Here is a 13,118-nt window from a genome sequence, read left to right on the forward strand (position 1 = left end):
TTCTTTCTTTCTTTTTTTTTTTTTTTGATATTGAGTTGTCTGAGCTCTTTGTATATTTTGGATATTAACCTCTTGTCAGTGATATCATTTCCAAACATTTTCTCCCATTCTGTAGGTTGTCTTTTTGTTTTGTTGATGGTTTCCTTTGCTGTACAAAAGCTTTTAAGTTTAATTACGTCCCACTTGTTTATTTTTGCTTTTATTTCTTTTGCCTTAAGAGGCAGATCCAGAAAAATATTGGTATGATTTATGGCAGAGTGTTCTGCCTATGTTCTCTTCTAAGCGTTTTACAGTTTCAGGTCTTTACATTTAATCCATTTTGGTCTTTAATCCATTTTGAGTTTATTTTTGTATATAGTGTGAGGTAATATTCTAATCTCATTGTTTTACATGTGGCTGTGCAGTTTTCCCAGCAACACTTATTGAAGAGACTGTCTTTTCTCCATTGTATAGTCTTGCCTTCTTTGTCATAGATTAATTGACCATAGGTGTGTGGGTCTATTTCTTGGCCCTTTATTCTGTTCCATTGATCTGTGTGTCTGTTTTTGTGCCAGTACTATGCTGCTTTGATTACTGTAGCTTTGTAGTATAGTCTGAAGTCTGGGAGGGTGATTCCTCTAGCTTTGTTCTTTTTTTCTCAGGATTGCTCTGGCAATTCAGGGTCTTTGTGGTTCCATATGAATTTTAGGATTATTTGTTCTAGTTCTGTGAGAAATGTCCTGGGTAACTTGATAGGGATCACATTCAATCTGTAGATTGCTTTGGGTAGTATGGCCATTTTCACAGTATTAATTCTTCCAATCCAAGAGCACGTGGGTTCAATCCCTGGTTGGAGAACTAGATCCCATATGCATGCCACAACTAAGAGATCCTGCATGCCGCAACTAAAGATTCTGTATGCTGCAATGAAGATCTGGCCCAGCCGAAATAAATAAATATTAAAAAAAGAAAGTTCATGATCATTGTAAATTTTTGTTTTGTTTTGTTTTTTAAATTATTTTTTGGCTGCATTGGGTCTTTGTTGCTGCGCATGGGCTTTCTAGTTGCAGTGAGCGGGGGCTACTCTTCATTGCGGTGCACGGGCTTCTCATTGCAGTGGCTTCTCTTGTTGTGGAGCATGGGTTCTAGGCACGCGGGCTTCAGTAGTTGTGGTACGTGGGCTCAGTAGTTGTGGCTCACGGGCCATAGAGCGCAGGCTCAGTAGTTGTGGCACACAGGCTTCATTGCTCCATGGCAGGTGGGATCTTTCCGGACCAGGGCTCGAACCTGTGTCCCCTGCATTGGCAGGTGGATTCTTAACCACTGCACCGTCAGGGAAGCCCTGTAAATTTGTTTTAGTCCTATGGAAATGCAGCACAAAGAGAGCTCTGAAAATCTGCACTGTTTCTTTGTATGTAATAGCAAAAAAAATGGGAAATGACCACCCTCAGTAGGGGAGTGGCAGTAGGATAAAACATGACACAACAGCATCCAACTGTAGTTACTAACATGAAAGATGCCCACAGTAAAGTAAGGGGGCAAAAAAAGACAGGTCAAACCGTTCATGTATAGCGGTGTTGTGTGTGTGTGTTTGTGTGTGTGCGTGTGTGTGTATGTGTTTATGTAAAAGAAGAAAGGAGTGAAAGGGGATTGTATAGGAGTGGACAAGATCTAGAAGCCCTTTGTTGTTGGCCTAGTTTACTTACAGTTTTCATAACTCTAAAGGAGGCTCTAATGAGCATCTTTCTGCCTGTGGCTATTTTTGTAAGGTATGTCTCCCGTGGTGGAGCTGCTATGTCAGTGAATGTAGAGTTAAATCTCTGGACACACAGCTTTATTTTGTGTGGACTTTATTTTGCTCCACTAATTAAATTGTCTGCACGGTGCCAGAGCCATGCCTTTCAGCTGCTGTGTTTACGTCTTTATCTGGCAGGAACGTGCTCTCCACCCCAGCCTAACCACTCTTCTATTCCAGAATTTTTCTACCATTCCCAGGCAGTCTTCTTCCAGATGAACTTCAGAATCATTTGCAAAGTTTTTTAAAACTCTTATGGGGCTTCCCTGGTGGCGCAGTGGTTGAGAGTCTGCCTGCTGACGCAGGGGACGTGGGTTCGTGCCCCGGTCCGGGAAGATCCCACATGCCGCGGGGCGGCTGGGCCTGTGAGCCATGGCCGCTGAGCCTGCGCGTCCGGAGCCTGTGCTCCGCAATGGGAGAGGCCACAACAGTGAGAGGCCCGCATACTGCAAAAAAAAAAAAAAAAAGCATTCACTTAGGTTCCTAAGCATTGAATTGCTCTTCTTATGTAAGTCCTTCTTGTGTCTTAAATATATTAGAATTTATACATGTATTTCTGCTGTTATCAGTGAGGTTATTTTCCACTATATGTTTTAACTGGTTGTTGCCACGCAGGAAACCATCAATTTATAGAATTTGGAAACCAGCCAACCTAGTGAATTTATTTCTAAGTTTTTCCAGCTAATTGTGTTGAGTTCTTTGGTTAGACAGGTGTACATATCATCAACCAGCCCTGAGTTTGTGTTTTTTCCCAGTGTTTTGTTAGCATTTTCGGGAATAAGGTTAAATAATAACGATACTATCAGTGTATCAGTAACACTAATGTTAGCTGCTGTACCAAAGAAGTCCAAAAATTCAGTGCCACCATAAGACTGAAGTTTCTCACTCATGGATCAGTTCTGCATGCTGGTCCAGATTGGGCAGCTCTCTTCCATATGGTCATTCCAGAGACTCAAGCTAGGGACTCTGCCATCTTTAACACATGCCTTCCAGAGTTGCTCTATTCACTGCCGCTCTGTCCCACAGGAAGGAGGAAGAGCATGTAGGTGCATGCTTAGACCTTAATGGCACATGTTACTTCCACTCATATCTTCAAGGGAGAAAAATATCGGCTGGTCCAGCAGCCCTGGCCCAGCTGTACCCTTTAGCACAGGAGGGGACTTGATTTAGGTGGGCGGTCCCCATCCCTGCTCCTACCTGGCGTGCACTAATCTTAATGGGAGTGCCTCAGCCCTGCAGATCCATCGTATTGCTTGTCTCATCAGGGATAAGCTTGTTCCTTATTTACTAACCTTAATAACTTCTTATCTTTATATGACAAGAAATATATGTCATTTCACGACCTCATCAGTTTGTAAGGTATTCATTGTGTTTTTCCCAAGCAGCACAGTTCTGTCTTACATTTTACTCACGTGCTTTTGGTGATTATTATCTGGCTTAAGCCAGATTCTCCCAGTGCCTGAGATATGTCTTGGAAGTAAATTTGTTGGAAGGTGTGCTGATTCAGATGTTGTGGGGTGAAGGAAGGAACACCGAGCTTGGGGGCAGAGCACCAGGGTTCATGGTCAGACTGACCACTTCTCAGTTTGGGGCAGACGTGCTGGTTGCCACCCACTCACCCCCCTCTTCCTTCTTGTCAAAAGAACCCAGGTATGTGTAGGGGTCAGGTGGTAAAGTGCTACAGGGTGGTAGCCCCCATCTTCCAGCCCCACTGGTGAACATTATTGTTTGAGGACTTAATCCTAGTCATTCTGTTTTCCTATAGACACAGGCACATGACCTTGTCTGGCCATGAGATGTGGCCGGCCGGCTTCTGGAAAGGATTTCCTCTAATACAGAGAGACAAAAAAAGGAACAAACTTTTTTTCTTTTTTACTGCTCTCTGTAGCCATGTGAGAATTTAATGCCTGATATGTGACAGATATCTGAGGTTATGGCAGGAAAAGACTGAAGATAAGTCAATTCACTGTTGGGAGCATATAAGCATGAAAAGGTTTGGGTTCTTTTAGGATGTCGTTGAGCCCTTGCATGAACCAAACGCAGAAGTAGGCTCCCCTAGACCGGGGTTTCTCAGCCTCGGCACCGTTGACCTTCTCCGATGGGGCTGGGGTGCTGTCCTGTGCATTGTAGGGTGTTTATCAGCGTCTTGGTCTCTGTCCCCCAGATGCCAGGAGCACCCCATCTCCCCTACTGTGACAGCCAGAAATGTCTCCAGACGTTGTCCAATGTCCCTTGGGGGAAAAATTACCCCAGTTTGAGAACCACTGCTTTGGACTTTCGGTTGTGAGGTGGCAGATTTCTCCACTGAGACTTGTATAGTCAGATATCCTATTCTTTACATCCAAAAGCTTCCTAACTGATCTGCAGCCTTGGACCATCCTTAACCCACGGGGAGCCTGTTTCCTCTGCGAGCTGATGCAGGCACACTTGTTTCTTGACAGTAGAGGGGTGTGTGTGCCCTTAAACGTGCAGCATGTCCTGTGCTGATCTGTGCCCTTGCCGTTGGCATTCCTGTGGTTCTCGCTGGAATCAGGCCTTTCTGGAGTAGCTGCCGATGATTTCCTGTCTCCCCATCTGCACAGGTTTCATCCTAAGTACGGAACTTCCTCATATTTCTGAGGAGATCGTGTTCTTCCAGCACCTGCTTTATGCCAGCCACACGTCTGCCTCTCGGTTCTGAGTGTCCCTGGCAATTTTACAGCTGCTGGGGTTTGGAGAGGAGAGGCAGCGTTCCCGTTATTTTTCACACCTAGAGTCCTCCAAAATCAGTGCCCTGTGACTCCTTTTACTGATAAAGACACCGAATGAAGCTCAGACTCTTCTGCGTACAGTGTTTCAGCCCAGCCAGCGCCCCTGCAAAGCCCATGGGGCTGGGGGGTGGCACGTGGACATGAGGGAGGGCCGAGGACCGGCACTGCATTCAGCAAAGAATAAAGTCTGGAAACAGAAAGCGCTGGGAAGCATCACAGTAGCCCCTGAAGTTCCTACGTGGGAGACAGGGAACGTAGGTGTCAATGGTGAGAGCGAGTGACTTTTACAATCTAAATGTAATAAATTCAGAAGGGGGAGAAGAGCCATGTTTGAGCACGTGTGTTGTAGCCTGCCTTCTGTGAGGTAACGAAGCGTTTGTTGTGATGTTTAAAGACGTGGTTTTCTGACCTAGCGTTAGATTCCTGAGTCGTGTTAGCCAGGAGCCTGGGATGGCCCCCGGTGCTATGTCCCACGTGCGTGCGCATGTGTGTGTACATGTGGGTACGTGTGTGTGATCCTGATGCCCTGTGGGGTGGAAGTGGAGTGAATACCCTGGACGCCTCTGCTCCCTTTGGAGTCTGACCTGCAGGACCAGCCTGTGAGTAGGTAGTGGCGAGTTTTCTTCGTGAGAAGCTGGGGCGTCGGCGCGGGCAGCAGCTTGTGACAGGCTGGACGGCTGGTAAGGGCCCGAGCCCGGCTCTGACCCAGGTCTGCCAGTCCCGAGCCTGTGCTCTTCATCCTGTTGCCCCTGCCGTTGCCTTCCTGATCTTTCTCAGGAGTTAGGCCAGCAAAGCATTCCCTCTGCAGCAGAGCCCTCCAGGTAAACTGATAAAAATGAGTTTCTGAAACTTCCAAGCCGAGGCCCAGGCCCAGGGCTCGATCAGGTGGTTCTTCCCGCAGACGGTTAGTTACTGCCACCCTGTGCCCCGCGGCCGAGGCCTGGCCTGGGGGCTGCTGCCCTCACCTCTCAGCCACGTTTTGTAAGGTCTCCGGGTGTGTAGATGCTCAGCCTTCAGTCGTCCTCCTACGCAAGCAGCATGGTATTTGTTCAGAAAGTGCAAGTTAATATAAGCTACAACAATAAGGTAAAACTGATGCAAAAGAAATAATTTTTAGAAAATTAAAAGAAAAAAATGTGTTCTAATGGGTCTCTGATGCAGGCGGTTGAGTGAGCCAGAGGCCCCAGTGCCCAGAGGCAGCTTCAGAGCAGGCTGGGACTGTGGGACGCGGATGAGAGTTGACTAATTGGGTGCACGGCCCTGCAGGTTTGCTGTAAGCGTCGAACAGAAGGAAACAGCACAGTGATTCTCCGGTCGGTGACCTTTTTGAGAAGGAAGCTCTTCCTTTACAAAGGAGTTGTACTGATGTCATTCCCCCAGTTAAACCAAAGCTGGCCTCACTGGCTACCTGTGGATCCCAGCTCCCTGAATCGGCTCTCAGGGGCCTTGACGAGGTGCCAGTCTCCCCACCTGTCTCCTTCCCTCCCTCGCCCCCCCAAGCTGCTGCGGTGGCTCGGTCACTGCCATTTCCGGGAAGGCCCGATGTTCCCTGGTGTGGCCTACTTTAATATGGGAAGTCCTGGCCAGTTTGTTATTGCTCAGTGTCTCTTCTGTTTTTGTTCTGTCGGAAGAGCAGAATTGCTGTTGCGGTCCTCTGGCAAGTATTAAATGAGTGTTCAAGCTTGTGCCAACTGGCCAGTCCTATTCACTGTTCAGCTTCCTTTTTGTGGCATGAAATGAACATCCTTATAAAGATGACTGACTTCCAGAAGGAAGACATGCCAGTACTTTACCATTTGCTTGATGAGAGCCATGCTTTTAAATTGGCTTCCTTACATCCTTTATAGACAAGCATGAGGCATTCTGAGGTCAGTGCTATCACTGGGAGAGCAGGTCTGGGCTGTCTCTTCTGGGAACTTTTATCTATCTATCTATCTATTTATTTAATTTTTATTGGATTATAGTTGATTTACAATGTTGTGTTCGTTTCTGCTGTACAGCAAAGTGAATCAGTTATACATATATCCACTCTTTTTTATATTCTATTCCCATATAGGTCATTACAGAGTACTGAGTAGAGTTCCCTGTGCTATAAGTAGGTCTTTATTAGTTATCTGTTTTATATATAGTAGTGTGTATGTGTTCTCTTCTGGGCACTTTTAAAGGAAACATTTAAAAATTCATTTTAAAGGCTAGAGCATTTTAAAATATAATTTAACTCCCCTCACCCATATTGTTAAATTACCCTAAAGTTTTTAAAATTGTGATAAAATACATATAACATAAAACTTATCATCTTAACCATTTTTAAGTGTATTAAGTTACTTTTTGAGTCCTCGGGCTACCCTTTTGGAATTTTTAATCATGGTTTTACATAGAACCGTTCTAAATCATGCCGAGTCCTGGAGAATGTCAGACTGTCAGACTGTATGATGTCAGAGTAAAACAAAGTGAAACGTAGACAGTGCCTTGGGTGGAGTGAAGTGAGACACTTCCTGGTCTCTATTCGCAGAGCTCAGATGTGGTTCAAACTCTTTTTTTTTAAGCTTACATTTTGTATTTTATTACTTTGTCCTAAGGTCAGTCTGCTAAGCCTATGAACACAATGAGGTTAAAAATATTGTAATTATATCTTAAGGAATACTTTTAAAATAGTATAGTGCCTGGGTGAAATAAATAAGGAAGTTTAATTTCCTGTCTAATTATATTTTTCCTTTCTGGTTAGCACATAAAAAAGTAATTTTGAAAGCATGGCTTCCTTGCCAATTCATCTGTTTCCCTGAGATATCTATTCTACAGTTGTAGAAGAACCTTTTTCTCTCTCACTTTTTTTTAAGTATACATCCTTTTCATTCAGAGTTCAAACAAACAAACAAAATATATATATAGGTATATATATGTATATATATGTGTATATATACGTAATATTAAGCTTACTGGCCAGTCACTTTGGGTTTCTGTTTTCCTGAAAAACACAACCTGGAAATATTCCCTGAGCTTTTCTCGCTGGAGAAGGCTCTTGCCAAAGCGAAATGCCCAGATGGAGGCTGGAGACAGGAAGGCAGAGTCAGGGTGGCCTTCCCTGACCTGAACCGGGTCCAGTCATGGCAGCTCTTGAACAGCTGGGAGAGGGGCATGAGGAGTGAATCAGGCATTTTCAACCCCTAAAGGGTGCGACTCAGTTCAAGGGGGCTATTTTGCCAATTCAGGGTTAAAAACTCTCACTCAGGACAGGCTGGACCCAGTCCCTGTGTCCCTTCAGGATTGTTAAAAGGAGGCCCTTTGTTCTCTGGTCGGGAAACAGTTTTCAGTTTAGTCCAAGGTGTGGACGTCACTCGGGAATTCATGTTCCTTGCAGCTCAAAGCCAGTCCGGCAAGAGCAGTTGGGGGAACACAGCGTTCATTTTTTTATTCTTTTTTGGTGGTAAAATATATGCAACATATGTTCAACTGTTTTAACTATTTTTGAGTGTACGGTTCAGTGGCATGCAGCGTGTTTCATTGTTGTGCAGCCATCACCACCATTCATCTCCAGAACTTTTGCATCTTCCCGAGCTAGAAACTCACTCCCCATTTCCTCCTCCCCCAGCCCCTGGTCACACTGCTTTCCGTCTCTATGGATTGACTACTCTAGGGACCTCGTGTAAGTGGAATCATACAGTATCTGTCTTTTTGTGTCTGGCTTATTTCGCTTAGCACAGTGCTTTAAAGGTTCATCCAGGTTGTAGCACGTGTCAGAATTTCCTTCCTTTTTAAGGCTGAATAATATTCCTTTGTGCATATAGACCACATTTTGTTTATCCATTCATCCATGATGGGCACTTGGGTGGTTTCCACTATTTGCCTATTGTGAATAATGCTGCAGTGAACATGGGTGTGCAAATATCTGTTTGAGCCCCTGCTTTCAGTTCTTTTGGGTGTGTGCCCAGAAGTGGGATTGCTGGATCAAATGGTAATTTGGTAAACAAAGCAAATGTTTAACATTTTGAGGAGCACTGCGGTTGCGCCATTTGACATTCCCACCAGCAGTGCACGGCACTCAGTTTTGAAACGTCCTAGGACAGGGCTGCTCTCAGTAGAATGTCTTCTTTTTCAAAAGCAGTGACAGCTGAGGGCATCAGGCTTGATCCCACCTCCCAGGGAGGAGCAGAACCCCTCCAGGTTCCTATTGAGGAGTGTCTTTGGGAGCCTAAGGTGGGCTGGCGGCGCTGGGCACTTCACTCGTGCCCAGGCCTGACGGCTTGGGTGCTGGCGTTGACAGCCCACAGGTAGAAGAGCTTCTGAATCGAGGGTGTCTGCCTGAAGAAAGCCACCGGGCTGAACCAGCACACGGAGCTTTGACTATGTAGCAGCCAGATGGGGAATGAATCATTATAGCTAACGATCTCATTCTCTTTTAAGTTTGCCCTAAAAACATGGAGCTGTTTCCCCCATGGCCGTGCTTTAGTCCTCAGTGAGACAGAGGAAAAGTCTCACGTAGGTAGAATTTGAGATGCTACTTAGTACTACTCAGGTAGAAGGTGTCTTTGAGTGGGACCCACACCCACTTCCTGTGTAAATTAAGTCACACTGGGGGAGGTGGCACCCTGTCTAGGGGAAGCCTTTGTTTCCAAAAGTGCTTCCAATCTACTACATGGAGAACCTTTTCACCTGGCAATTCTGATCTCCAGTCTTACCACATTTTTTTTTTTTTTTAAGATTTTTTTTGATGTGGACCATTTGTAAAGTATTGAAATTGTTACAGCATTCCTTCTGTTCTGTGTTTTGGTGGTGTGGTTCTTTTTTTTTTTTTTTTGGTTTTTTTTTTGGTTTTTTGGCCACGAGGCATGTGGGATCTTAGCTCCCCAACCAGGGATGGAACCCACACCCCCTGCACTGGAAGGCGAAGCTTTAACCAGTGGATCGCCCCAGGGAAGTCCCTCCGGTCTTACCACTCGCAAAACATTTCTTTAGAGTTTTTTTCATTAAATATCCTTTTAAAATAATATTTTCTTTCCTTTTTAATCTTAAATATTAATGACTATTTACCTTTTCCTTTGTTGCCTTAAAAAGAAATTTCAGGTTCTCCAACTCCACCTCTTATTATATGCAGATTTTTCTCCTTGTCTTCAGTGTCTCTTGGAATTCTCATCATCTGTTGGGTCCGCAGTTGATTTCATCTCCAAATATACAACAGTTTGAGTTTTTCTTTTCTGATACAATGTATTCCTCAAACTTTCTTGTTAACACATCTAACTAGTGTCCTTGTCCGCTTTTGTGACAATAAAGGATATTATTTGTAAATGATTGGATTTCTGTCAGTTCTTTTAAAATGCAATGCATTTTGTCTCCATCTTTAAATCTGGTACTTAACAGTCAGCTTGTCATTATAATAAGAGGAGATGCTTGTTGATTGCTTGCTTTGTGGCAGGCCCTGAGCTAATTTCCTTAAGTGTGGTATCTCATGATGCTTGAAACTTCGTTAGGCACCATTATCCCTGTGAAACCGGAGCCCAGAAAGGTTAAGGGATTTACCCAATAGATGATGGAACTGGAATTCCAGGCTCTGACCCCCAAGCTCACAAGCTTAAACCAGGCATTATAATAGCCTCAGTCTTGTTTGTTTGTTTAACCTTCGTGTTGAAGCACATATTAAGTGCCAGGCTCTGTGGGAAGGGTGTTAACAAAATCGCTATGACCCAGGCACCATTTTAGCCCCATTATTCGTGATGAGAATGGTACAGAGGGGAATCAGTGTCATAGCTGCTCCAAGGAGCAGCCTTGCAAATCCTGTCTGGCCAAATCCTGACTGTAGGTTGGATGAAACCAGTTCATGATCTCTGGGTGTCTCTGCTCTACTCCTGAACCTGTGTGCTTTGATCTAACTTACCAATCTGATGGGTGAAAAGTATGGCATTTCATAGTAGTTTTTTGGTTTTGTTTTAAAATTTTAATTTTATTTATTTTTGGCTGCATTGGATCTTCGTTGCTGTGTGTGGGCTTTCTCTAGTTGTGGCGAGCGGGGGCTACTCTTCATTGCGGTGCGTGGGCTTCTCACTGCGGTGGCTTCTCTTGTTGCAGAGCACGGGCTCTAGCCGCACGGGCTTCAGTAGTTGTGGCACGCGGGCTCAGTAGTTATGGCACACGGGCTTAGTTGCTCTGCAGCATGTGGGATCTTCCTAGACCAGGGCTCGAACCCGTGTCCCCTGCATTGGCAGGTGGATTCTTAACTACTGCGCCACCAGGGAAGTCCCTCGTAGTAGTTTTAATTTGCATCTTTTAAAGCAGGAAGGATGAGCATCTTCTCATTTTTCTAAGTATTATCTGATTTATATCCTTTGTTCTTCTCTGCATTTTCAAATCAGACAGCTTCCTTCATCTTCAGTGTACCTTTCCCTCAAGAGGCACTGACTCCCGGACTCAGATATGCTGTGCTGCTTGGATTAACATGGACAGCATACAATGAACAATCCATTCCACATGTCCTGGTCATGCCCTCAGATTTTGGTTATGTTTCTTATTCTAATTAAATTAAATGGGGTAACACATTTAAATGAGAAAGAAATAGCAACCCGCCTTGTTCATTTGTAATGAATGGTTGTGGTTCCTTGTAATTCCATTTATATGGGAAGAAGTGTATTCATCAGAATAGGAAAGGTTATGCCATGGTAACAAACAGTCCCCAAGCTCAGTGATTTTTACAGTATTGTTGAGTTCTGCCTCAGTGGGTCAGCGGGTGGTTTCTGCTCTCTTAATTTCTCAGGGACCCAAGCTGGGAGGGGCTCCAGTTCAACCTGTGTCTCCATGATCTTAGCGGCCAGGAAAGAAAACCCACTGGGCTTTGAGTTGGCTTCTGAAGCCTGTGCCAGGAGTGACACATCATTCCACTCATCTCACTGGCCAGAGTAAGTCACGGTGCCACGCCTACATTCAAAAGGGCAGAGAAATGGGATCCTGCTGCTGTACAGCCCCAGTGAGCCAAACACTTTTGGATCCCACATGACCACCTTAGGAGCTGCAGCCCATCCTTTGCGCCTCAGTTAGCAAATGTCCTTAGACTATGCTGAGCGAAAGTGAGACGGTGACTTAAAAAGCAAGAGCTCGGGGCTTCCCTGGTGGCGCAGTGGTTGAGAGTCCGCCTGCCGATGCAGGGGACACGGGTTCGTGCCCCGGTGCAGGAAGATCCCACATGCAGCGGAGCGGCTGGGCCCGTGAGCCATGGTCACTGAGCCTGCGCGTCCGGAGCCTGTGCTCTGCAACGGGAGAGGCCACAACAGTGAGAGGCCCGCGTACCGTAAAAAAAAAAAACAAAAAGCAAGAGCTCTGCCTGACAAACATAACAGGTGAGGACAGAGCTTAGTTCTCCTCTGAGGTCATGGAGAAAGCCCACAGCTGCAGTATCGCTAAGCCAGTGAGCCACAGACATGGTTTCCTAAAAGCTGTGTCGTCAGGACTGGCCAGCTGATACTTGTTGAAACTGGGTGATGGGTACTTTGCTGTTCTACCTGCTTTTCTGTATGTTTGAAAATGTCCATAATAAAACGCACCCTTTCCTGTGCATTTCCCACAGTCGTTTCCTCTCTTCCTCGACACCTCAGTTCTTACCCGCATGTGTTTCCAGGTCGCCTCCTCAATTTTTCTTTTTGACACGAGCACATTAAAAAAATTATTTTGTTGGCTTGCCCTTTGTTTTAAGCTATCAGACTCTTACAAATAATAGTATAAGGTATTTCTTGACGACCTCTAGGTATAGCTGGTTTTTTAGTTGTAGTTTTATTGAATTTGAGAGTTCAATTAGACCACATGCTTCTGATGGAAAATATTATTTTGCTTCTTTTCCTTTTATCTCCTACATAACCTCATTATGCAGGATCCCATTTCTCTGCCCCTTTAAACATAGGCGTGGCACCGTGACTTACTCTGGCCAGTGAGATGAGTGGAATGATGTGTCCCTTCTGGCACCGGCTTTAGAAGTCAACTCAAAGCCCAGTGGGTTTTCTCTCCCGGCCTCTAAGATCACGGAGACCCCTCCGTGAGCTGAAACCCCTCCTAGCCTGGGTCCCTGAGAAGTTACAGAGAGCAGTGTATGTTTTAGAGGGGGATCATTTTCTTCACTCCTAGGAAGAAAGCTGTCATGGCCCTAAGACCACATGGTCCGGGGGCAGCGGTTCTGACACACGTCCTGTGACGGTCTTGCGGGATGCCTGCCTTGTAGGAGGCAGGTGCAGAGGGCCGTGAACAGCAGAGGACCCAAGTAGCTCACCACCGAGCTCAGCCCTGAAGCTGATGGTCATTAGCACAGCACGCGAGTCGGTGACATGTGCACTTGGAACCGGGTGGAGCACCAATAAACGTGTTCCCCGCCTAGAGTTGGGGACCGTTCTGCCTCGGCGAGTTGGGTGCACAGCTGAGTCTCCCATGAGGAAAACGTTCAGGCAGAGCCTGCACGAGGCGGGCAGGAGCCACAGGTGGACCTGTGCTCTTAGGAAGCTTGAAGCTGAAGCCTTAATACATGGAGCAGGTGAATCGGGCAGGAGTCGCACCGTGGAGGCCTTTGAGCAGCTTTTTAAGAAGCGTGGACTTTACCCTGTCGGCTTTCAGTAAATATTTGTATG

General features: G+C 45.6%; 1 protein-coding gene across 6 annotated transcripts in view; it reads left to right on the plus strand.

Moving 5' to 3' along the window:
- The window catches only part of DOP1B (DOP1 leucine zipper like protein B), a 110,379-nt gene that overhangs the window by 19,154 nt on the left and 78,107 nt on the right, over positions 1–13,118 (plus strand). The window lies entirely within an intron of this gene.

This window comes from Orcinus orca, chromosome 5, assembly GCF_937001465.1.
Source record: "Orcinus orca chromosome 5, mOrcOrc1.1, whole genome shotgun sequence".
Taxonomy (NCBI): domain Eukaryota; kingdom Metazoa; phylum Chordata; class Mammalia; order Artiodactyla; family Delphinidae; genus Orcinus; species Orcinus orca.